Below are 25,334 nucleotides of genomic sequence, written 5' to 3' on the forward strand. Positions count from 1 at the left end.
AGAGGAGAAGGCGAAGGACGTCGACATGAATGATACACGGTCTCCATCTTCGGGGCATCATATTCCTGCGCAGTTACAATTCGGAAGTTTCGTGGTGACGTAAATGGCCCCTTTGTCACGGGGACTGGGTAAAGTCTGGCTTCTTTAATGGACCTTCCAGTAATTACGCTTTCCCGAAATTATAAGAATTAGATAAAGCGCGTACAAAATGAAGTCACAAATAGTTCTTGTGCCTACACATGACTAAGCTTCATCCACCGGACCATTTTAATGGCGTCTGGTAACTGTGATTCTGCCGAATGTTCTCGATGGTTTAATATGAACAAGTTAAATGAAATTCCTACTTTACACACGCCTGTCCATCTGCGTGTCAGCATCTCTACTCTCTAGGACCCCCAGACGGATTTTGATGAAATGATGTATGAATGACACCCAGAATTTACATGTTAGTCGCTTAATCGATAATAAGAACGTGGCGAAACTAGCGCTAATAAATATTTTGACTGGGTGGTAGATGGAAAATTAGAATATTTCACGAGATAAGGAGAATATAAGTGCCACAAATTTAAATGATATTCTTCAAAATAATTTTCTCTAAATGAATTAGGCGCAATTTAAAACATACACAAGAAAAATTTCCCTTAGGAGGATTTAGAGAAAGCATGTGCATCGTACGGGTAAATTTCGCGAGTGAAAATCCCTCACTGCAACTACCAACAGTCGCAGCCTGATTGCACGCAACACATAGTCAGCCATTTTTACAAAATGAAATGGCCACGAATTGTCAGTCGGTATTGCAGCGGGTAATTAGGTCGACAGTTTCTCCGTTCTTGTCAAAACAATTTCCCGCCTATTACCGAACCGAAGACTCGCTATCTTGTTTGCTATTCTGCGCCAGATGATTCCACGGAAGACTTTATATATATTTACGCTCCATTTTAATATTATACCGCAATCTGCGTCGGTGACCAGACAAAACCGCACACGAAAATTGCGCACAGAAAGAAGCTCACTGTCATAAATGCTCACACGAAAATTACTCACACGGACAAATGCTCACACGGACAAATGCTCACACTGACAAATGCACACACTGACAAATGCTCACACTGACAAATGCTCACACTGACGGACTGAAACTTGAGATGAGGTGTAAACCAGGCTTTGGCATATTAATCTGGTTTATATGAACGAAGGAGTTGTGATTATGATACTTGGTACACCTCACTTCATCAAAATTTGAGTGATTTTATTAAATTTTGGCTTTGTCCAATGTATCACATTGGGAAAGAGAGTGGCGCCATCCTGGCGTGTGAAAGTCTCTTCCCCCGACATTCGGTTTAGTGACCGTTGGTTTGGGGCGCCCTAGTAGGTGTGGAGTGACGATTGCCAGATGACTGCTGCTTCACTACGACTCGGACCAATGGAATTTGCATGTGGCTGTTCGGCACGTTTCCCACGTCATAAGTGACTTTTTGGGGGACGAATCGGATTGTCATATTCAATTCAAAATTCAAGAACAGTTACGTTGCGGGAATATAAACAGCGAGATTGCGTTGGGGCTTGCTCTCTGAAAGTCCGGTTCTTCAAGGCAAGCAGACAGTTTCTGCTCGATTCATCAAAATTTCAAGTACAAATTACAACAGTTTGTTTCTTCAAGGCAAGCAGACAGTTTCTGCTTGATTCTTACAATTATAAATACAACAGCCGAATCATCGCGCTGCCCTACAATCAGAATAACGTATTGTACTACAGTGTCTCGAAAGGAAATAAAAGGTGAAACGTCTCCAAGGTGACTTCGGTGTGGTCTGCAGTTGATCATCCCCACAGATTTCACGTCCTTGGCGCACGGCCGCTCCAACTATCACAGTCCCCGTATAATCCCTGAGAGTCGGACAATCTTGCTCGCCGACAAACCCTACACCAATTATTATTCCTTATATCCTTCCGCTTTATCCGGCGTTATATCAAGCTGTAACCGCAAGCAAACCGGGCACGCTACTGGGTTTGATCCCGGGGCAACCAGAGTAAGAAGAACACAGTCTGCGGAAGGGCGGTTGCAATAAATATGATGGAAGCGAGACCAGAGCCTTATCTAAGAATGAACATTATTTTATTCTGAGTAATAGCAGTGGTACAGATGAAATGTGTGATTTTGGTTTTTGGAAATAAGTCGTATCGAATGTTGAAGGCGTCCAAGCCTTTCAGCAGTGTTTTCCTGAAAGGTGACATATACACTGCAGTTATGATGCTTAATCTAATCCATTGATATTAGGTTATAATTCAAGGCCTTTTATTTCTGGTCGAAGAGAATATTTTGGTTTATACTGATTTTTCTTTATGTCAATTAAGGGCATTTTCAGAAGATTGAAGGAGTTTCATTATTTCATGCAACTTCTTTTGAAGAAAACCCTTTGTGAAGAGCTGCCACTTATGGTGCTTTTTAGTGGATATATTTATTTATAATATTACCATAATAAATCAGGATTTCAGTACAGTTTATTTCAAGAAACCCTAGGCATAATAAACATCTGTGCGATGCAGTTTTGAATATATTGTATGCACAAACCCTGTGTAAATGACTTAATGTACAATGGACACCACTCAAGCAATGTGTTGAATCTGGTTCACCTTACATGTTTTTGCAGTCAGAGTATATGTACATATTGTTCTGTTACGTTGTAAAAGGTCTTTTACCTCAATAATATCTCCATTGTTTTTATTTTTCTCTGTATGTGTGTGTTCATACAGAGAATGTCCTTCAGTGGACATAATTAGTTCTATCTGAATCTGAGATAACCCATTAAAGTTTGAGGCTTTTCTGAAAAAGGTAATGTATTTTTACAGCTGCACAGTTTTTGGTTATGCATAATACACTGTGCCTCTTTAAAAAATTTTGTTCAAATTTTAGTCATAGATTTTGTTGTAATAGTCCTTGTTATTTCAGATCTGAACCTGGTCGATTGGAGTCCGAACAACATTCTGGCAGTTGCTCTTAACACCGTGTGTATCTGTGGAATGCTGGTACTGGTGCAACTCAGAAGTTGCTCAATCTGGAAGGGAGTGATTTTGTGCGTTCTCTGAGTTGGATGCAAGAAGGAGATTGTCTTGCTGTGGGAACAAATATGGGAGTTATACAGGTTTGTTATGTTACCGAAAAAGTTTATATTTATCCACTAACAGAATTAGCGGCATGTAAATTGCCTGCTCTTGAAAGATGTTACCTTCATGTTAAGTGGGAAGTGTAGATGAAACACCTGTATTCTTTGATGTGACAATATTGACGTTAAACATTCAAAATGAGTGGTGGCTATGGACTAACTTAGAATAACAGTAGGTGCTTGGAGAAACTGACACCCTTTGTTTTTCTAAAAAGAGAAAATCACTGGTACCTGAGGGAAAATTAATTTAGAAGTTTTGATGCAGCTTGTAAATTATATCTTATTGAAATTCAGGTGTGACTTAGGTATGCACATAGCTTATATTCATATGAATATGGTGGTGTTGTTGGTAGAAGGAACAATCAGATGGTAAAATGTATTTTAAATAACGTGGTTGAAGAGCAGAGCACGGTTCAAAGTGACAATTACAAAATGTCATGTACCAGCTCCTCATTGAACACAGTCACAGTGTGAAGAAAACATTTGCTAGTAGTTTGTATGGATATTTATTCTTGAAAGTACTTTTCTTTCTCTTAACTATTTATGTGAACAGTATTACTGTAGTAAACAATAAGTTGGCACTTCGTGGGCTGTGTGAGATCAGAAGTAATTATAAAACAACGACAGCAACAAGATGATGGGATTTGAGGCTGGTTTGTGGTTTGAAAATAATAAATAAAAATGATAGTGGTAGTAATAGTAGTTCAGGAATTGCAAATGTTTAGTGCCTTATGCATTCCTTTATCTGCTGTCCCATTCAAAAAAAAAGTTCTGCCCTCATTTCATGACATTTGAATGAATATTTTTGGGTTCTCATTGTTTTGGAATTTTATAATACTCAAAATGATTAATTGAATTGTTTTGCTTTCAAAGTTGTGGGATTGCAGCAACATGAAGCGAGTACGTATCATGGGCGGTCACTCGGCACGTGTCAGCTCTCTGTCGTGGAATTCCTACATTCTGAGCAGTGGTTCTGCTAGTGGTCAGATCATTCACGATGATGTTCGACTTAGAGATCACAGTGTGGCTGGGTTTTCTTCTCATACACAAGAGGTGAGAAACTGTGCATAGAGAACTCCCGAGGATGGAGCCAATAGTTTGTGCTAACTATGCAGAATCCATTGGCATGTTCACAGACAGATTCATTCCCACAACACTAATTGAAGGTCTACTACCCACCATTTAATCACTTCTGCTGACAAACTACAAACATTATGTAGGCCAGTTTTAGAAGTACCCTGGTCTGCTATCCCTCCCCACCACACCAAAGGTCATGCCATAACTTACGCTGTTAACTGCAGGGACCTAAGTTTCTGTACAGGGTAGTGATATATTCGTGGCAGGAAAAGATTATAGTTTTGGGAAGGAACACTGGCGCTATGAATCTCGACACACCTTCCACAAATCAAAAGTTAATTGTTACAGTAACATAAGATGAAGATACTTTATTCGCTTGGAGTCGCTGCAAGAAACCTTGCACTATACCTCATCTCAAGAAATTAGTAACCTCTCATACCACTTGCAGAGACAGGCCACTACATATCTAATCATGGGCTGTGACAGAGTGAACTTGTAGGCAGTTACCAGTGTTTCAGAGGAACATACTGTCTCCAACCCAAAGGCTGAAGTGAGAAGTGTTGGGAAGTGGTTGGTTTATATAGGGTTAGGAAAAGGACCAGGCCATGGTGATTGTCCAGCCAGAGACCAGGAATGAAGAAGGAAGATGGAAATGGTCCACGCCTATTGAAAAGAGCCCTAAAAGGGCCACTTATAATCTCTCTCCTTACCCAACTTCTCTCTAGCGCCTTGTTTCCCATCAGCCCAGACTGTCCATCTTCCTTGCAGTTAAAGTGAAGCTGCAAAGTCTGATTTCAGACCACCATAAAAAGGCAATGTTTCAGATAAGTGTTACTAAAATGTGCATTTTCCCCCTCCCATCCCTCTTTAACCTCTGGTTTTAGATTAAAATATTCACATGCATGCAGTCTCTTGAGAAAACTCCCACGGTCATAACGTCATTTATATTGGATGTGTTATTGATAACTTCACTGTTTTCAGGTTTGTGGACTAAAGTGGTCTCCAGATGGCAGATACCTAGCTAGTGGTGGAAATGACAATATGCTGTACATTTGGCCAGTTGTTGCAGGACGAGCTTACTCGCAACCCCAACCTTTATACTCTCTCAGGTAAGTGGATACTTGATGATGTAGTTTCGTATTTGTGAGATGAGTGGACGTTGTACTCTATCATATAAATTCCATGAAAATAATAAAATGTGATTGTAGACATATATTGTATCTTGAAACTGTTCTAGTATTGCAAAGTTGATTGTATTTTAGTCAAACATTCTTGGACTGTCAGTCACATCAGTTGATTAAAAATCACCAGTGTTTCAGGGACCATGTCCTTCTCCATGATCATTGCTCTAGCCATAAAAGTGATTTTCACAAGGGAATGACAAACACGTTTTCAGTTTAGTAGAATTGCACTGTAAAAATTGTGACATTCCATTCCAATAGAGAGATGCGTATTTTCCTGCTGTGTTGTAATTTCCAGTGTTTGTTTGTAGTGCACATCAAGCAGCTGTGAAGGCATTGGCATGGTGCCCATGGCAGCCTAGCATATTGGCAAGCGGTGGTGGAACAGGTGACAGATGCTTTCGCTTTTGGAACTGCAATACTGGTTGTTGTTTCAACACCATCGACACTAAGTCTCAGGTAAGGCCTGGATATTTACTGTATTTATGACCCCTTGACTGCCATGACTATTGAAAATACAAACTGCTTAGGCTGATGCACTGTTAAATTTGGTTGGTACAGTAGCACGTCTATAGTTATTAAGTGAATAATTATTGTTTTATTTAAAAATCTAGGCAGCCATGTTAGTGTTGTGTCAAAAACCAGCATTTCAAAGACACTGATAATGGAGACGGAGCTAGTATCTGAAACATTGATTTTTCACTCCACATTGACATGTCTGATCATTTGAGAAGATTTTATAACAAATAAGTAACGTGACTTGTGTTTGTCAATTTACAAACATCTCAAATGTGTGGACTGTTGCTTAACTACTGCATGATTATCTTGTTGAAGCTTGTAATAAAATGGCCATTCAACTACTGTCTTCTGTATGTTTGACATTATTACAACTAAGGGAAGGTTTATGAATGAAAAGTCTCGATATGTGGTTAAACATTTTTTCATCCTCTTAGTTCATAATTGTCTTGCATTTTTAAATCTGTCAGTCATTTGTCTCCTTGGACTGGGTTATTTAGTGGATTTTGTTACTTCCTTGAATCCACTGAAATATTTACACTGTAAAAAATTTCTTACAGTTATGTGGTCTTCAGTGGTCAGCTACATACAGAGAACTCATCTCAGGTCATGGTTACGCAAATAATCAACTAATTATCTGGAAATATCCATCAATGACAAAGGTAAATGATCATTATTTTAGTGAGATGAAATGTTAATAGAGGAGCGATTGAAAATGAATTGGTTATTTCTGAAAGGTTTGTATTGGGAGATGTCTACAAAAGTTCACTCAGGATATTTTCATGTATTTTAAAATTATACATATATAATTGTTTAGTTGGAAGATAGAGTTATTTCACAGTTATTTTTGAGCATCCTGTGGCTGAGATTTAATTCTTGTAGAAAAGGCTCGTGTTACCAGCCACTTTTGTATATTATTGTCCGACTTAGTGTTTAGCACGAAAAACAGGATGTTTCTGATGCCCAGTCAGGCACCCATTAACAAATATTTTGTAAACGGAAGTCTTCTTCCCCCACTCTCTATTTGCTTCGTCATAAATCATGAGTCAGTATACGTACTTATGCCGCAGTACATGGCACCAACATGAGAACCTGAAATCTCAGAAAATGTTTTTCCAATACTGCCACGGCAAACTTTGTAACTTATGTTTATTTTGATATTGTTCCCATCACCTTTACTCTGCCGTGCTTGAGGGAATGAAAGAAGAAAATGGGGTGGTTTTCCTGGCCTCTTAATTTGGTCTCAACCCACAACTCCTATGCTTCTTCCTCTTGACCTTCCCTCTCTCTCTGTTGTGTTTCTTAACCTGTCATTCCCATCTTTATCACAGCCTCCATTGTGAACATTTTCCTTTCATTTTCATGTTCAAAGCCTTCTTTGGGATTTGTCTATTATTCATTCTTAATAAACCATTGCCCATACCATCTCATTCTGTTCTTTGTTAGATTCTCTCTCATTTTTTATTTTATTATCCTATCTCTTTTAGTTTATCAGTCTATGCTTCTTAAAAATCACTTCTCTACTTCTATTAATCTAGTAGTTCAGAATTTTACTATTTAACATAAGAATTATGATCCTTAAATTTGGATTGAAACTCTTTTATTTTCATCATTGCACTGGGTGAATATTTTAAATTTGTCCAGGGACCACAGACGTTAATAACTTCTGTGGTCCCCGTACAAATTTATAAAGTATTTCCATAAAATATTTTTCATCTAAATGTCAGACTGGATCTTGTCGTTCAAACAAAACACTAACACAACATGAATACCAGTACCACCTTCTGCAGGCAGAGTCAGTTTGTATTTTTACTGCAAGAGTTTATTGCCAAACCCCAAACCTGGAGAACTGGTCCTTGCGTAATTTTATCAATAAAATTAGAGCATGGATTAGGTTAATTAAATCAAGTCTTGAATTAATTGCAGGTTGCTGAATTAACTGGTATTGCAACTAGCTCTGTCTCCAGATGGAAGCACAGTGTCGTCTGCTGGTGCAGATGAAACTTTAAGATTGTGGAAATGTTTTGCTCCTGATCCTGCCAAGAAGAAGAAAGAGATAAGAGACTCTAAGGCTGCTCCGAGCATGTTTAAGGGAATTTGATGATGAAGTTTGGTCACACAAATTATAATGTATCTATTGAAATCCTGATGTTGAGTGAACAAATAATTTGTTGTTATTGTGAACTGTCTAGTAACTTACATAAATGTTCAAGATGCATACTTATGTGGAGTGTTATGCAGGACTGCTTGTGATTTTGGTGATATGTACATTTATTTGTTTTATTTATACAATTTTATTTATTTATTAAATGGTTTAAATTATTACAACAGTATTTTTTATTAATTGCATTCAGTTTTCACCCACCTGTTCACAGTGGTCACTTTTATGAATGTATTAATACAATCTTATTCATAGAAAATTGTATTAGCAATATTCATACTTTGTATGGCGACGTTCAGAAACCATAAAATCATTACGTCTCTGTTAGGAAAGGCGGATACCACTTTCCTGGAGGACAGTGATCAGAGAAGTTTGTTATTCATTTTGGTAATTCAAATCAATTGTATATGCATTTGTTGTGCTGTCACTGCACATGTTGCAAATGAATATAAAATGAGAATTTAACTAACAACAAAACATAATCTGTCTGTATAATGACAGCCATCATCTGAAGACAAGAGTAAAGCCAACTCCTGAAATGTGTATACCACACACATATCAGGCAATGGTCAATGTCTGACATAATATTGGTATCATGAATGAGTGATCCAGTAAGTAATGTGAAATTACAAAAGTAGCGAAGGACAGCATTATAGTAGACTTAGAGCAAAAGTCGATCATAATACATGAATAGCTTAGAACACTGAAGGTAGGAGAGGAAAAATACGTTCGAGGAAACAATAAGAAGGAAAGAGTCGGAAGTTGCTGATGCTTTCAGTATATTAAAAGGGGTAGGTAGATGCAGTTTTACATTTAAAAGATTCATGTACCATTAGATGCCCATTATTCAAATTATTCCATCCACTGAAGCTGAGATAAGAAGGTAAAATTACTTACTTAAAATCAATCGTACGAGGTTATGATGAAATAGGATGATGCTTTTTGAAAAATTGTTGATCTCTGTTTCATCACCCATTAAGTAATATCAACTAAGGAGATACACCGAATGTGAAAAATTATCCAATATCAGTAGTAACTGTGTTTCCTGATGCACTTGAGAACGATATGTACAATAGGTTAGTCCATGAAATGAATATTAATAACATAACATATTGGGCCCAGGACACTTTGGTTTCAAGGTACATGCACTGAAAATGCTACCTTCATTTTGCCACAGATGTATTTATCAGTAAACAGCTGTTATGTCCTTAATAAATGTTAATTTTACTGCATATTGTTTAAAGACAAACAATAATTAGACATTCTCTTTCAAATACCACAATCTATTTCTAATATCTTCCTGTATGATTTCCACATAGAAATTTTGAAAAACATAGCTGAATAACATACAAATGTACAATTTAAATGCAAACACAACATATGCATTAAAAAAGTCCCACCAAGAAGACTCATACTAGCATATCTGACTTTTGCACAAACACCAGTCTACTATGCTATCCATTTGTCTAACAGTAAATTTGGATGTCCAAGTAAAGTATAGTCTTAAACATCAATTTGCCATGGAACATAGTCTCATGACTCCAAAGTCCTTAAAAATAATTAATGTTCTTTTAAGATTAGGCAAACATGCTGACATCTTTGGTTAACACTATCTGGTACATGTAACTGAAATGGACGTACAAATAGCCACAAATGGAGAAACATGAAGACATTAATTACAAATGATCAGAATTATGCTGCCAGCTGTTTACTCACATTACTTCCAGTTTTGGACCTAGAAAATTTGAAGTACGAACGAACGAATTTTGCCTTAGCGTCGTGTTCTTATCGCGGTTACGTTCCTGTCAACAGAAACCATTCTTATTGTCAGGACTCGAACCCAGTGTAGAGGCCTTTGTTTCGGTAATTTCCTCTTTGAAGCAGAAAAACTCTGATCCTGGCTCCTTTGTTCTCTGTCGCTTAGTTTCGGAGTTAAAGAAACCGCCCTTGAAGGAAATCGAACTCAGGACACTTCCCAGAGTCCTGACCTTCCAGCGTTCTCTCATTTGTCTTAAGGAATAATTACGCCATGTTTCTTCTGCACGAGCCACAAGCAAACGGGTAAAGCAAAGCCAACCCTCAATTTCAACTTCCGCGGTATTTATTATGGGGGAAATATGGAAGTTTTTTACAAATTCATCTTCTGGGCCTCAGGACAATTTTCGGATTTGTGATCTTGGTCAATCAGATCCTTTCACAGGAACAAACAGAATTTATCTTAGCTCCATCCTTCCCTAGTGCTTGCTGTCCGAACAACAGAAAATATCTTTGTCGGGATTCGAAGGAAGGAAACATTTTTCTCTGGCCCAGGGGTGATAGGCTCATCAGCGCCCGAAACCCCCCAACACCATCATTCAAATTAATAAATTATACTGAAACCGGGCGGTTTCTTTTAAATAAGTAATAAGAAGAGGTACTGGAATTTCTAAAGCACACCTGCAACAATCTCTTCCGTGCATGCCATAAGGATCATTATTGATTTCTTATACATGCAGTATAATTGCCTGAATGAACCGTATTGCACGTCATTCCTTTACTAATTATTACGTCACAGCTGTCGTCCGCATTGTTGTATTAGTATATCTATCTTCTTTTTTACTATTTACTATAAAAATTTGTGATTAGTCGTTGTCTTCAAGAAATGACGTCATCAACAATGTCAACAGATATTTCTTTACTCGGCATTGTTGTGGAACACAACAATGCCGAGTACAACACAACAATGCAGAGTAAACAAATAACGCTTCACAACAAAGAAATCAAAAATTATCAACCCAGTCGCATTGTCACTGCTCCAGAAGCAGCACATCGCATTCTTGAATATTGACTGACAGTCGGCCTAAAACATCAGAAAAGTGAAAGAAGAAGTTATCAAGTATTTGAAGTACCAACTCTAACAACTCCTACAAGGTAAACTGATACTCATTCGATATATTACGATTATGAAAGTATCATGAAAACTGACTTTGATCGATTTTAAGACGAAGATTTGCAGGGGTGGGGCTGGACGTAAGTAGTTGACTGAACAAGAACTGTTGGTCTCTGAACAGCGACGTAAAGAACTACAACATCAGACCTATTTAAGAAATAAGGAAAAGCGAAGGGAGACTTACATTGATAAACGAGACCATATTAACGACACATGTAGAAAAACAGACGAAGATTTGCAAGGGTGGGATTGGACGTAGAAAGTTGACTGACCAAGAACAATTGGCCTCTGAATAGCGACGTAAAAACTTAAACATCTGACCTATCTATCAAATAAAGAAAAGCGAAGGGAAATTTACATTGATAAACGTAGAAAATCTTATTCAGCAAGAACAGAAGAGCAAAAAACAAACAAACGATGATTTGTAAGGGTGGGGTTGGACGTAGATAGATGACTGACCAAGAACTTTTGACCTCTGAACAGCGATGTAAAGAACTAAAACATCAGACGTACTTAACAAATAAAGTAAAGCGAAGGGAGACTTACATTGATAAACGCAGAAAAACTTATTCAACGAGAACAGAAGAGCAAAAAACAAACAAACGAAGATTTGCAAGGGTGGGGTTGGACGTAGAAAGTTGGCTGACCAAGAACAGTTGGCCTCTGAACAGCGAGGTAAAGAACTAAAACATCAGAACTATTTAACAAATGAAGGAAAGCGAAGTAAGACTTACATTGATAAAGGTAGAAAAACGTATTCAACAGAAACAGAAGGGAAATAAATCAGACGAAAATTTGCAAGGGTGGGGTTGGACGTAGAAAGCTGACTGACCAAGAAAATTGGCCTCTGAACAGCGATGTAAAGAAGTAAAAAATCAGATTAAAGAAAGTGCTCCGAATAAGACACTAAATTAACATCCCGAAGGGGGATAGTTTAGTGTCTTACTCAAGATTTTAAAACGCATCCAACCCCCCGAAGGAGGAGTTAGTCAAAAGTTTTAACCCGCCCATTGGGGGGGGTGAGAGTTAGTTTAGTTTCTTACTCAAGGGTTAAAACACTTGAATGAGACATAAACTATCCCTTCCGAAGGGGGGTTAGTTTAGTGTCTTACTCAAGAATTTAAAACGCAACCAACACCCCGGAGGGGGGTTCGTCAAGTATTTTAACCACCATTCGGGGGGTTGTTTAGTTTATTACTCAAGGGTTAAAACACTTGAATGAGACACTAAACTAACTCTTCCGAAGGGGGTTAGTTTAGTGTCTTACTCAAGAATTTAAAGTGTTTAAACCCCCCATTCGGGGGGTTAGTTTAGTTTCTTACTCAGGGGTTAAAACACTTGAATGAGTCACTAAACTAACCCCCCGAAGGGGAGTTAGTTTAGCGTGTTACTTAAGATTTCAAAACGCAACTAACCCCCCCGAAGGGGGGGTTGTCAAGTGTTTTAACCCCCCATTCGGGTGGGTTAGTTTAGTTTCTTACTCAAGGGCTAAAACACTTGAATGAGACACTAAACTACCCCCCCCCCGAAGGGGAGGTTAGTTTAGTGTCTTACTAAAGATTTTAAAACGCAACTAACCCCCCGAAGGGGGGTTGTCAAGTGTTTTAACCAGCCATTCGGGGGGTTAGTTTAGTTTCTTACTAAAGGGCTAAAATACTTGAATGAGACACTAAACTACCCCCGCCGAAGGGGAGTTATTTTATCGTGTTATTTAAGATTTCAAAACGCAACCAACCTCCCAGAAGGGGGGGGTTGGTCAATTGTTTTAACCCTCAATTTGGGGCGGTTAGTTTAGTTACTTACACAAGGTTGGTGGCGTTTTACAAACTTGACCAACCCTCCCTAGGAGCTCCGAAAGGAGCGCCCTGCTCTAGTAACTGAAAACAGTCAAGGAGGCCATGTTACCACAAAAACTTTTCTGATATTTGGGTAACCCTACAAATTGCACAGCACTTTACTTTTGAGACATCTGGTGGCATCCGTGTTAGTCGACAGTAATACAGAATGAAGCTATTTTTGTGTTTCCAAATAATAAAACTATTTACGTACGAGGATTTATCAATGAATTTAATGCTCGTGTGCTACTCGGAGCTACTGAAAATGCGTCGTTAAATAAACTACGAATAAATAAAAATACATGGTATACTATAACCACACAAAATCAGCAGATTAATTATATTAATTACAGGCCTCATCATTAAACGTGCGTCGTTTAATACGCCCGTAAAATTACCCCAGATACCAACATCCTAACAGAGACTCGAACCGAGGACTGTGTATTCGTGTCTGTGACCTTAGACCCTGCAATTTCCTCTCCGAAACGAAAGGATTTTGTCTTGGCGCCGTTCCTTTATCGCGGTTGCGTTCCCGTCAACAGAAACCATCCTTGTTGGGACTCGAACTCAGTGTCGAGGCCTTCGTTTCCGAAATCTCCTCTTCGAAGCAAAAACTCTGATCCCTGCGCCCTTCTTCTGTCTCGCTTAGTTTCGGTGCTAAAGGAAGCTCCCTTGCCGGAAATCGAACCCAGGATACTTTCTCTCGAGTTCTGACCTTCCTGTGTTCTCTCATGTGTCTAGAGGAATAATCGCGCCATGTTTCTTCTTCAGGAGCCACAAGCGAACGAGTAAAGAAATGTCAACCCTCAATTTTGAATTCACACATGACCAGTGGACACTGCGGTATTTACTAAGGGGAAATACGACAGTTTCTTACAAATTCATCTTCTGGGTCTCAGACAGTTTTCGGGCTTGTGACTTTAGTCAGTCAAATCATTTCCCAGGAACAAAAACATAATTTGCCTTAGCGCCACTCTTCCCTAGTGCTTGCTATCCGAACAACATAAAACATCTTTCCCGGGATCCGAACGGGGGAAACGTTTTCTTTGGCCCAGCGCCCGGGCCCCTCAAAAATCATCTTTAAAATTAATCAATTATACTGAAACCGGGCGTTATTTTTAAATAAGGGTATGTCTCTTCCGATTATTTTTAAATTTATTCTCTCCTTATAGGGAAAGTACTTTCTATTATGACTGAATACAAACAAACTATAAGCTAGAGTAATTATCTTTGTTTTGTTTTTTCAACTACCAACAATGTGCAGATATTGACCGACAATGGTCAGCTTTTACGTGAACACCTGCTTGCATAACAATGTAAGAAAAGGCATTGGAATTTCTAACCCACACCTGCAACAATCTAGCCTGAGCATCCCGTAAGGCTCTTTTCTCGTTTCTTATACATGCAGTATAATTGCCTGAATGAACCGTATTGCACTCCATTCCTTTACCTAAGAAACTAATTGTTGCGTCATCTGTTTACTCGGCATTGTTGCATTAGTATATATTGGCATCAACAATGGGCTTTCGTTATTGGAAATGATTGGTAGTTGGGAAAATGGCCAGGCCGAGGAAGACTGAGTGAGGAGTGGAGGATTGGGAGTGGACGAGATCCCCACCGGCACAGCCTGGAGAGAGGTAGGGACGATGCTTGCGCTTGCGCAGGCCTCCGCCCTCAGTTAGCTTTTTGGTTGTGTCCAGTGGGACTCGCTTCGAACGAGGGCTGCCAGAGGTCGCCCAAGGGCAACCGAGGGCGACCGATGTTCAGCAGGCCAGCCGAGGCCGTCCCCAAAAGACGGCCAAGTCGGCACAACGAGTGGTTAGACTACTCGGCTACCCTGACTGAGGTTTTCCGTGCTTTTCCTCAGTTGTAAGGCGAATGCCAGGGTATAACTTAATAGGGGCACGGCCCGCCACCCCCACCCCGATCACGGAGGCCATCAGCTGAAGTGATCTTCCCCCCATGCCGCAGAGGCCTTCAGCCGAAACGGCCCCTCCCTCTCTGGGTTCAAACCCCGGAGATCCAACCAACCAAATTCCTTTGGACAACTTGCCTGACGGGATGACCTCCCATCAGCAGCAACGGATCCCAGTTTGAATGGTCGAGGCTCCCGCCACGACGTAACCCTGTTAGCGATAGCAAAATTTCCGTTTCTTATATTAAGACTGTTTACCATTTCCAGCAATGCGCCTTGTGCGCAGGAATGGTTTCACCTAGGTAGGGACGATGCTTGCGCTTGCACAGGCCTCCGCCCTCAGTTAGCTTTTTGGTTGGTTGGTTGGCTTTCGTTATTCTTCCGTGCTTTCCTCAGTTGTAAGGCGAATGCCAGGGTATAACTTAATAGGGGCACGGCCCGCCACCCTTCCCCCCGATCATGGATGCCATCAGCTGAAGTGATCTTCCCCCCATGCCGCAGAGGCCTTCAGCCGAAACGGCCCCTCCCTCTCTGGGTTCATACCCCAGAGACCCAACCAACCAAATTCCTTCGACAACTTGCCTGACAGGATAACCTCCCATCAGCAGCAACAAATCCCAGTTTGAATGGTCGAGGCTCCCGCCACGACGAAACCCCGTTAGCGTTAGCAAAATTTCCGTTCTTATATTACGACCGTTTACCATTTCCAGCAATGCGTCTTGTGCGCAGGAATGGTTTCACCTAGGTAGGGACGATGCTTGCGCTTGCGCAGGCCTCTGCCCTCAGTTAGCTTCTTTGGTTGGTTGGTTGGCTTTCGTTATTGAGTAGGAGAGACAGATTGAGTCGAGTAGGAAAGTGGAGGACAAGCGTGTGTCCAGTGGGAAGAGTGGTGAGAGAGATGGACAGGAGTCGACTGGCGGTGGGACCGAGTGGAGAGTGGTGTGAAAACCGACCACGCGAGTGGAGAACGGACAGAGGTCGCCCAAGGGCAACCGAGGGCGACCGATGTTCAGCAGGCCCACCGAGGCCGTCCCCAAAAGACGGCCAAGTCGGCACAACGAGTGGTTAGACTACTCGGCTACCCTGACTGAGGTTTTCCGTGCTTTTCCTCAGTTGTAAGGCGAATGCCAGGGTATAACTTAATAGGGGCACGGCCCGCCACCCTTCCCCCCCCCCCCCCCGATCATGGAGGCCATCAGCAGAAGTGATCTTCCCCCCATGCCGCAGAGGCCTTCGCCGAAACGGCCCCTCCCTTTCTGGGTTCAAACCCCAGAAATCCAACCAACCAAATTCCTTTGGACAACTTGCCTGACGGGATAAACTCCCACCAGCAGCAACAGATCCCAGTTTGAATGGTCGAGGCTCCCGCCACGACGAAACCCCGTTAGCGTTAGCAAAATTTCCGTTTTTTTTTATATTAAGACCGTTTACCATTTCCAGCAATGCACCTTGTGTGCAGGAATGGTTTCACCTAGGTAGGGACGATGCTTGCGCTTACGCAGGCCTCCGCCCTCAGTTAGCTTTTTGGTTGGTTTGGTTGGTTGGCTTTCGTTATTGCGTTAAGACCTGAGCTGTGAATCGGTTGTAGAAGGAGTGCGTCGTGGAGTAGATAATTTTGTGCTGTTAAAAACGTTTTAGAATATCACAATTACTTGTCTTACATAAGAATTATTAACAAATCTGTGATACTGCCCTCCACTCTCTCCATCGAGTGTTGTTGATTTCATATTTGACTGTCTTCATTTACAGTTGTGTAAACAGGATCATGACAGAAATTTATTCAAGCTTCAGAAATAAGGTAAGTTTAAACCGTAGATGAACAAACTAGTATCTAGTTACATGTCTGAATACTTTATAAGAAATGTAAATAATGTAGCCCGTTAATTTACGTTTTATTCGTGCATCAATAATAGGCAAAATCAATCTTCGTTTCTGTGAAACTAATGACAGTTCATCAGCGAAAAGTTGGTGGATCCTGAGATCAAAGAAGTAACATACTGAGTGGGCTTATAAATAAATTATATACGTGTAGGTTTAAAATCCTCCCGAAGGTATCACCACCTTGTCGGGTGAGGAGCCTGAGGGGATGAGACCGCTGATGAGACCTAGACGTAGATGGGAGGATAATGTCAGACGGGATCTATGGGAGATAGGAGTCGAAGGAGACTGGATTTTGTTGGCCCAGGACAGCGTCCGGTGGAGGGCTTTGGTTAATTCGGTGATGAACCTTCGGGTTCGGTAAGCCATTTAGTTAGTAGGTTTAAAATTACGTGTGTGTTTAGTCTAAGGAATCTCGCTGTCGGTGTTCTGCGGAGGTTCCGTGTATGTTCGTAGACTCATCTCAGTAACTTTCACTTTGATTTTTATACTTTTTCATGTTTAATGTAATAATTAATTCGTCCAATACAGCACACCGTGAATATTGCAAAGGCCTGACGTAATTTAAACAAACATTTCAAAATATTAATTGAATAAAAATTTTCTTGGATATTATCCATCGTCTAGTAAATATAAAACGTAAAACGACGTTTCGGAGATGGGGCTCTATCTCCGTCTTTAGGTCCCTACTCAGTTGGGCTCACTAAATAGAGCTAATCCCTATCTCCGGACAAAGTAAATAAAAAGGCATTACCACACCATCCATCCGTGGGACGTAAAAGAATAGTATGTAGAAATCAAAATTCATAAACACGATAAAGCGATAAAAAAACTCACAAAAGGTGGGAATAAATACACATGAATATTAATTCGAAACTCGATGCCCACCTTGGATTTCTTGAGATATCTCCTATTTGGATACCTGTCATCTCTCAAGAAATCCAAGGTGGGCATCGAGTTTCGAATTAATATTCATGTGTATTTATTCCCAACTTTTGTGAGTTTTTTGTTTTTTTGGCTTTATCGTGTTTATGAATTTTGATTTCTACATACTATTCTTTTACGTCCCACGGATGGATGGTGTGGTAATGCCTTTTTATTTACTTTGTCCGGAGATAGGGATTAGCTCTATCTAGTGGGCCCAACTGTGTAGGAACCTGAAGACGAAGATAGAGTCCCATCTCCGAAACGTCGTTATACGTTTTATATTTACTAGACGATGGATAATATCCAAGTAAATTTTTATTCAATTGACTCTTCACCATCGTCAATAAGTTTTAGATTTGATATTTCAAAATACTAGATTATATTGGTGCGTCTAGTTGTGGATATAACTATATTATAATTAAGTAATCGACTCCATACATAAGTATTTGTAAATGCATGCGCTATAAACTCATTTGTCGCATGTCTTGACTTTGAGAAACTGTCATTGCAATAAAAAATAAGACATTGTATCTTAATGAAATGCTGTTTTTTTCAGATGAGGTCGCATTTTACAGAAGTAAATTTCTACAGATTACTGGCAATTTGCTTCGCTGTTTTGACCCTGGTACGTGCTTGTTTTATTATTGCTTACTATACATTCTTTGATTAGAAGGAACTCAAATAACGGAGGTAGTGTTTGTTTTTAGTAATTATAAATTTAAAATTACATAATTAAAATACCATTATCATAACTGTATGGAATATTATTTTTTTCTAATTAAGCATCTCTAACTGTATATGTTCTTGGTGTGCAGGGGAAATCCATCCATGAGTTATCAGCTGGTCACAGGGAATTGATTTTTCTCTCCGATGGCAGCATCGTCAGCCCAGACAGGCAAATATCTTTGTGGGAGAAGTATTTCGGCCCGCAGCCAGGTACGTACTGTATCATGCCAAAGGCCAGTTGTTATCTGGCTTGTGAGAGCGATGAAGTCTCTGTCTCAATTGAAATCTCGCCACCCAGCCGTTCGTTTTGGTTGAAATTTGTATGTTTTCATAATGCTTGTGGGTGTGACGTATCGAGAGACCATAATGCATTGATCCAGTTACAGCGATGTTAATAAGAAGTAGTAGATCTGCGCTGTTTCAAAAATAAGTATAACCAAAAAGGTCACTTCATTCGAGAATTATTAATTATAATATATTACATAAAATTGTCTGCAGTCAGGCTTCGATATTTTGTACAGTTAACTTCTTGAGTAAAAAAACCCATCAAAATTTCTCCTTATTTTATTTATTTGTGATTCTGCTCTTCTCGTGATCGGTTTTGTGATGAGACTTAAACTCGCATTAGATGTGCGTTCCTTTGATACAGACATGCAACTTTACGACACAAGTCAAGTAGCACACAGGATAAAGTGGTAGAAGTAAACAAACAAAGTTTCGTCATTAACATTATTTTAGCGTAAATTGCTGTCTGTGTAAACTCTAAAATCGAGACTTTTTTTCTTCCAGTCCGTAAGGTGGTGCAGGATGTGTGCGCGCTGTATGCCGCTTTGAAAATCCTGACAGGATTTATGATGCTGTATGGAATATTCACGGTGAGTAATGTGCCCAATGACGTTTCAGAGGCCCTTGTTGCCTCCATCATCAGCATATCTGAAACCTTATTAAAGTTCTACCAGTCTATACCTCACAACAACCCAAGATACATCCATCTTAATACTTGCTGTCATGAAAACATGAATTCTCACTTATATGATATTTTTGTTTACTAGGACAAAGCGCAGTGGGTGCGAACAGGCCTGAGGGTGTCCTCGATTATTCTGCTGAAAGATTTGTACACTGATATCTCGTGCATTTACTATATAACAAGTCATATCAGCATTGAGGCATCCTTAAACTACATTACAATTACCGACCATCTTATTCGTAAGTACTGCTCATACTAATGCATTTCTTGCACTATTCTTAACTCCTGAAAGTGTGATATGATTTTGGTTTTATTATTCATTTTCGAGTGTTTGAGAACAAATTGCCGAAATAAGTTGTACTTTTCACCAAGTAGTATTAGGGTGATTAATTCAAATATGAGATTGGTAGGGCATGTAGACATAGAAAATTTGATAAAATCGTACCAAATTCTATCCATGTAATCTCTGGTGAAGAACATCTTCTTACTTCAGAAACAGACGTTTAATTGGGAAGATAATATTATATTTTATAGAAATATGGCTTGAGGCTGAGGAATAGATTTACGTTACTCATGACAGGGCACAATGGTGGTATTTTGTGAATATGACAAAGGACCTTTGGTTTCCATGCAAGCAGGTAATTTCTGTAATAGTCAAAGTGGTTACTGAGATATGTACATTTGTGGATATTATTTGCTTGGTAACATCCACTTGAGTTCTCTTATTTTCCATTATCTTATTCCTTTGTTTCTCTTTACAGTTTTGGAATTCGTCTTGGGAGAAGCGACCCGTCGGTTTGTAAATCTTCTAGAAAGAAAACCCGAGAAAACGGATTCAAACATAAATGAAGTAACTTTCTGCAGATTACTGGCAATTTCCTTTGCTGTTTTGACCCTGGTACGTGCTTGTTTTATTATTGCTTACTATACATTCTTTGATTAGATGGAACTCAAATAACGGAGGTAGTGTTTGTTTTTAGTAATTACAAATTTAAAATTACATAATTAAAATACCATTATCATAACTGTATGGAATATTATTTTTTTCTAATTAAGCATCTCTAACTGTATATGTTCTTGGTGTGCAGGGGAAATCCATCCATGAGTTATCAGCTGGTCACAGGGAATTGATTTTTCTCTCCGATGGCAGCATTGTAAGCCCAGACAGGCAAATATCTTTGTGGGAAAAGTATTTCGGCCCGCAGCCAGGTACGTACTGTATCATGCCAAAGGCCAGTTGTTATCTGGCTTGTGAGAGCGATGAAGTCTCTGTCTCAATTGAAATCTCGCCACCCAGCCGTTCGTTTTGGTTGAAATTTGTATGTTTTCATAATGCTTGTGGGTGTGACGTATCGAGCGACCATAATGCATTGATCCAGTTACAGCGATGTTAATAAAAAGTAGTAGGTCTGCGCAGTTTCAAAAATAAGTATAACCAAAAAGGTCACTTCATTCGAGAATTATAATATATTACATAAAATTGTCTGCGGTCAGACTTCGATATTTTGTATATTAATGACAAAGGCGCGACAGTTAACTTCTTGAGTAAAAAAATTGATACGCAGTGTCGGACACTGCCGCAGTTATTTTCGTGAAAACGTCAATCGTGTACAGTATATTGAAATTAAACAAAAATTTTAAAGTAGTTGTCGGCCCCGGTACAAGTCCAATTTTGGGCCCTCGTCGCCATATTGTGTATGCCAAGTGGGCCCGATGGGTCTGGGTCGACCTCCATTGCACTCTCCATCTCATCAGTAACGAAATCCACATCCAGGCTCGTCAGATGCCGCCTGAGTTGTCAGAGCGCGCTTACGTTGCCTATATTCGCGGCGAGACTGCGCGTTGGTTTTGGGTCCGGGCCCGGCGTTTTCTGTGTCATTCTCTTTGGAATTTTGTGCTCTACGCATTCGTGTCCGATTTTTGTAATTCTGGTTGTACTTTGCCCTCATATATCGCGACATTTTAAGAAAATCGGGAAATTTTCAAACTTTTTCAAATTCACAGCCTCGTATCTTTTTGAGTTTTTGAGATACACACTTGGAGGCGAGGATGAGTTGTAACATATATTCACTCCTCTTCAAAACAACACTTGGTTCACTCGGATCGGATAATTAGTCTCCGAGATATGATCCCGTGTCGAATCCGGAAAGTCGAAAATCGTGGGTTCAATTTGCGCGTGCGCAGTTCGCGACGTCCGGCCGCCACGAATGTCGGAGCGGTACTGGCACACATTGTCGTCCTTCCTCTTTAAAACGAGACTAAGATGGCGGCGCTATGTCTATTTTTAGCCGAGTTATTGATGTTTGAAATTACTTCGACAGAAACTGTCGCTCATTTGGGCGCGATTGCCTCCCCACACCCGGCATAGATTTTAAAGACGTTTTCACGTCAAAAACTATCCAAATTTCTCCTTATAGAGTCTTAAAAAACTCATCAGTACTATTTGTGCTTCTGCTCTTCTCGTAATCGGTTTTGTGATGAGACTTAAACTCGCATTAGATGTGCGTTCCTTTGATACAGACATGCAACTTTACGACACAAGTCAAGTAGCACACAGGATAAAGTGGTAGAAGTAAACAAACAAATTTTGGCCACTAACATTATTTTAGCGTAAATTGCTGTCTGTGTAAACTCTATAATCGAGATTTTTTTTCTTCCAGTCCATAAGTTGGTGCAGGATGTGTGCGCGCTGTGTGCCGCTTTGAAAATCCTGACAGGATTTATGATGCTGTATGGAATATTCACGGTGAGTAATGTGCCCAATGACGTTTCAGAGGCCCTTGTTGCCTCCATCATCAGCATATCTGAAACCTTATTAAAGTTCTACCAGTCTATACCTCACAACAACCCAAGATACATCCATCTTAATACTTGCTGTCATGAAAACATGAATTCTCACTTATATGATATTTTTGTTTACTAGGACAAAGCACAGTGGGTGCGAACAGGCCCGTGGGTTTCCTCGATTATTCTGCTGAAAGATTTGTATACTTATATCTTGTGGATTTACTATATAACAAGTCATGTCAGCATTGAGGCATCCTTAAACTACATTACAATTACCGACCATCTTATGCGTAAGTACTGCTCATACTAAAGCATTTGTTGCACTATTCTTAACTCCTGAAAGTGAGATATGATTTTGGTTTTATTATTCACTTTCGAGTGTTTGAGAACAAATTGCCGAAATAAGTTGTACTTTTCACCAAGTAGTATTAGGGTGATTAAATCAAATATGAGATTGGTAGGGCATGTAGACATAGAAAATTTGATAAAATCGTACCAAATTCTATCCATGTAATCTCTGGTGAAGAACATCTTCTTACTTCAGAAACAGACGTTTAATTGGGAAGATAATATTATATTTTATAGAAATATGGCTTGAGGCTGAGGAATAGATTCACGTTACTCATGACAGGGCACAATGGCAGTATTTTGCGAATATGACAATGGACCTTTGGTTTCCATGCAAGCAGGTAATTTCTGTAATAGTCAAAGTGGTTACTGAGATATGTACATTTGTGGATATTATTTGCTTGGTAACATCCACTTGCGTTCTCTTATTTTCCATTATCTTATTCCTTTGTTTCTCTTTACAGTTTTGGAATTCGTCTTGGGAGAAGCGACCAGTCGGTTTGTAAATCTTAGAGAAAGAAAACTGGATGAAACGAATGATATGTCTGCTGGCCTAGGACCAGGTCATGACAGCAATGCCACTGAGTCAGAGGCTTCCTTCGTTACTTCGGACAGTCTATAAGGGACTTCCATAATTGGTTCAGGTGTAGGTTGTCTTTCTGTCTCGTGTTGTTAGGGCATCGCTTCCCAAACTTTTCCCTTCATTACCCAAAACCGCTTATCAGAAAGTCCTTTTTACCCAATGCAGGTAAAACACAAACTGCACAGAAAACATATTTTAAACATCTATAAACTTTTTAGCAGCCACAACAAATTTGGTAATTATTCACCATGAATATTTCATCACCAGGTCCCAGCTAATGAGTACAAAGCCACTGCTCCATCTCATTTACTAATTCTGCAAAATTGGGAGGAATTGGAGACAGAGCAGACCTCACATCGTATTTGTTGTGGCTGCCAAATGTTTTAGGGATGTTTAAAATAAAGACATTGCAACAAAAATATTGTTTGCTTCCTATTTTTTACCGATCTCTCTTCACTTTTCATACATGTTTTCTGTGCAGTTAGTGTTTCACCTGCATTGGGTTAAAAGGACTTTCCGATAAGCGGTTTTGGGTAAATCTAAATCTAAATAAATACTTGTTAGCTCAGTAGAAACTTGGGCCAAATGATCAGAGGGGATGCTGAGTTCAAGCTACGCCTTACGAACAGGAGGACGGCCTGTGCCTGATGTGGTCTTCAAATCCACTCCCCGAAGACCATAGAAAACCTCTGCCACATGTTTTATGTGATTTTTGATGTTGATGTCCTGATGGCACTTAAAATGCTGGTTCCTCTGTTATTGCAAGTCTCGATTATTGTTATTATATATTTTAATTATGTTTCGTTTTCTTATTTCTTCTTCCTGTCCTCATTCCTCAATTTGTATTCTGTCTAAAGATCCCACATTGGCTCCATTTTTGTCTGTTCTCACCTATTTCCCTCCCCCTCCCCCTCCCCTCATCTGTCTCGCCAAGTTTGGTGGTAATAAGTTTGCATTATTATCTTATATCTGAATGCATACATTTTTTTATTATATTAGCAGCTTAAATACAATTTTAAATAGTGAATAATTATTGCAGCATCTTATTCTATGCTCCCCCCCCCAATTCGAACACGTAACATGGTGTATTAGTCTCAAAAAGAAATCGCGGCTGTTGGCAAGGGACCGGTGTTATTATCTTTGTCTTGCTGTACTATGAAGATCCTTACCTTCTATCTCTGGACCTCTTCTGTGTCCCTGTACCTTTAATCGTCCTATACAGGGACATCATGTTGATACAGAATTTTGATCACAAGAAACAACCAGAATTTCACTATCGACAAAATTTAAACACATCACTCCACTAAAACACACAAACACTCAAAACAGAACACTGCTCACTAATTAACCTTTGATAGAGTCACTTTGACACTCTTATGCACAATATGTCTTTTAATTAGTTGCGAAGTGATGTGCGGATTTTCGGGAAATTTTTACTAAAAATTATGAAGTAAGTGCCTTAGATCACAAATTTGATTATTCAACGAAATGACCAAAACAGTGTGAACAATTGAATGTGAAACATAATTTGAATCATTATATTATTTGTTTACGATCTTATTTGAAAATATTGGCACTAATGGAAACGCACATTGGGTAGTTGCTATGGATACGAAACTAAGAAAGCGACAGCAGACTTCACTGTACTGCCTTGAAACTGATGGTTGCAGAATTATCCTTCTGCAGTTTTTAGAATAATTTTTTAGAAAACTAATAGCTTCACTACCCCCACTCTTATGTTCAGACCAACTTTCGCTTATGTTCATATCTGCCTCCAGGTTCGTCGTGGCCCTAATACTTCAGTAATGTTAGTTGGCATTAATATAATAGAAGACACTGACTTACTAAGGAGAGTCCCGTTAAACGATCAGTTACAAAAACCTCATGTTTGGTTGTAGTGAGGTTTCTTATTCAAAGCTGCAAAATTGTTTATTAATTATTAGTACTTTTTAATATTTACTATTAAACTAGCAGTATGTCGCAGTGTTATGGATGGAAATTCGATAAATGCTTTCATCTCTTATTAGTCTTTATTGACCAAAGGCGAAAAAAAACTTTGAATATCACAGAAAGAAGTATCATTCTTAAACCGAACACATTCGAAATTAACAACTGTGCCTGGTTTCCGAGCTGCTGGAAGCGTCCTGACCAGGACTCGAACTGAGGACAATTTTCTGGAGTTCTGACTTTCTGTGTTCTCTTCCTGATATCATACCCCAAATTTAATGCAATCGATTTACCCGTTCTCGAGCTACAAGCGAACACGCACACAATTTCAATTTCATATGTCAGATGAAAGGACTTTATGTGGGCTGTTTTCAGCTACCTCAGGACAAGGACCAA

The 25,334-nt window shown here is 39.5% G+C and overlaps 1 pseudogene across 1 annotated transcript; it reads left to right on the forward strand.

Moving 5' to 3' along the window:
- Nucleotides 1-662: 662 nt before the first annotated feature.
- On the forward strand, nt 663-23,790 carry LOC147872688 (uncharacterized; annotated as a pseudogene). The gene is made up of 15 exons (XR_015536957.1): nt 663-677; nt 2,848-3,140; nt 4,035-4,214; nt 5,220-5,347; nt 5,731-5,878; nt 6,496-6,597; nt 18,137-18,205; nt 18,396-18,516; nt 19,096-19,181; nt 19,359-19,512; nt 20,035-20,171; nt 20,362-20,482; nt 21,934-22,019; nt 22,197-22,350; nt 22,873-23,790. The product of XR_015536957.1 is annotated as an uncharacterized LOC147872688 (transcript).
- The last annotated feature ends 1,544 nt before the right edge of the window (nt 23,791-25,334 follow it).

Source organism: Zootermopsis nevadensis, unplaced genomic scaffold, assembly GCF_977971745.1.
Source record: "Zootermopsis nevadensis isolate Lab colony 2312 unplaced genomic scaffold, Znev_1.0 Znev_ptg000024l, whole genome shotgun sequence".
In the NCBI taxonomy this organism is placed as follows: Eukaryota; Metazoa; Arthropoda; class Insecta; order Blattodea; family Termopsidae; genus Zootermopsis; species Zootermopsis nevadensis.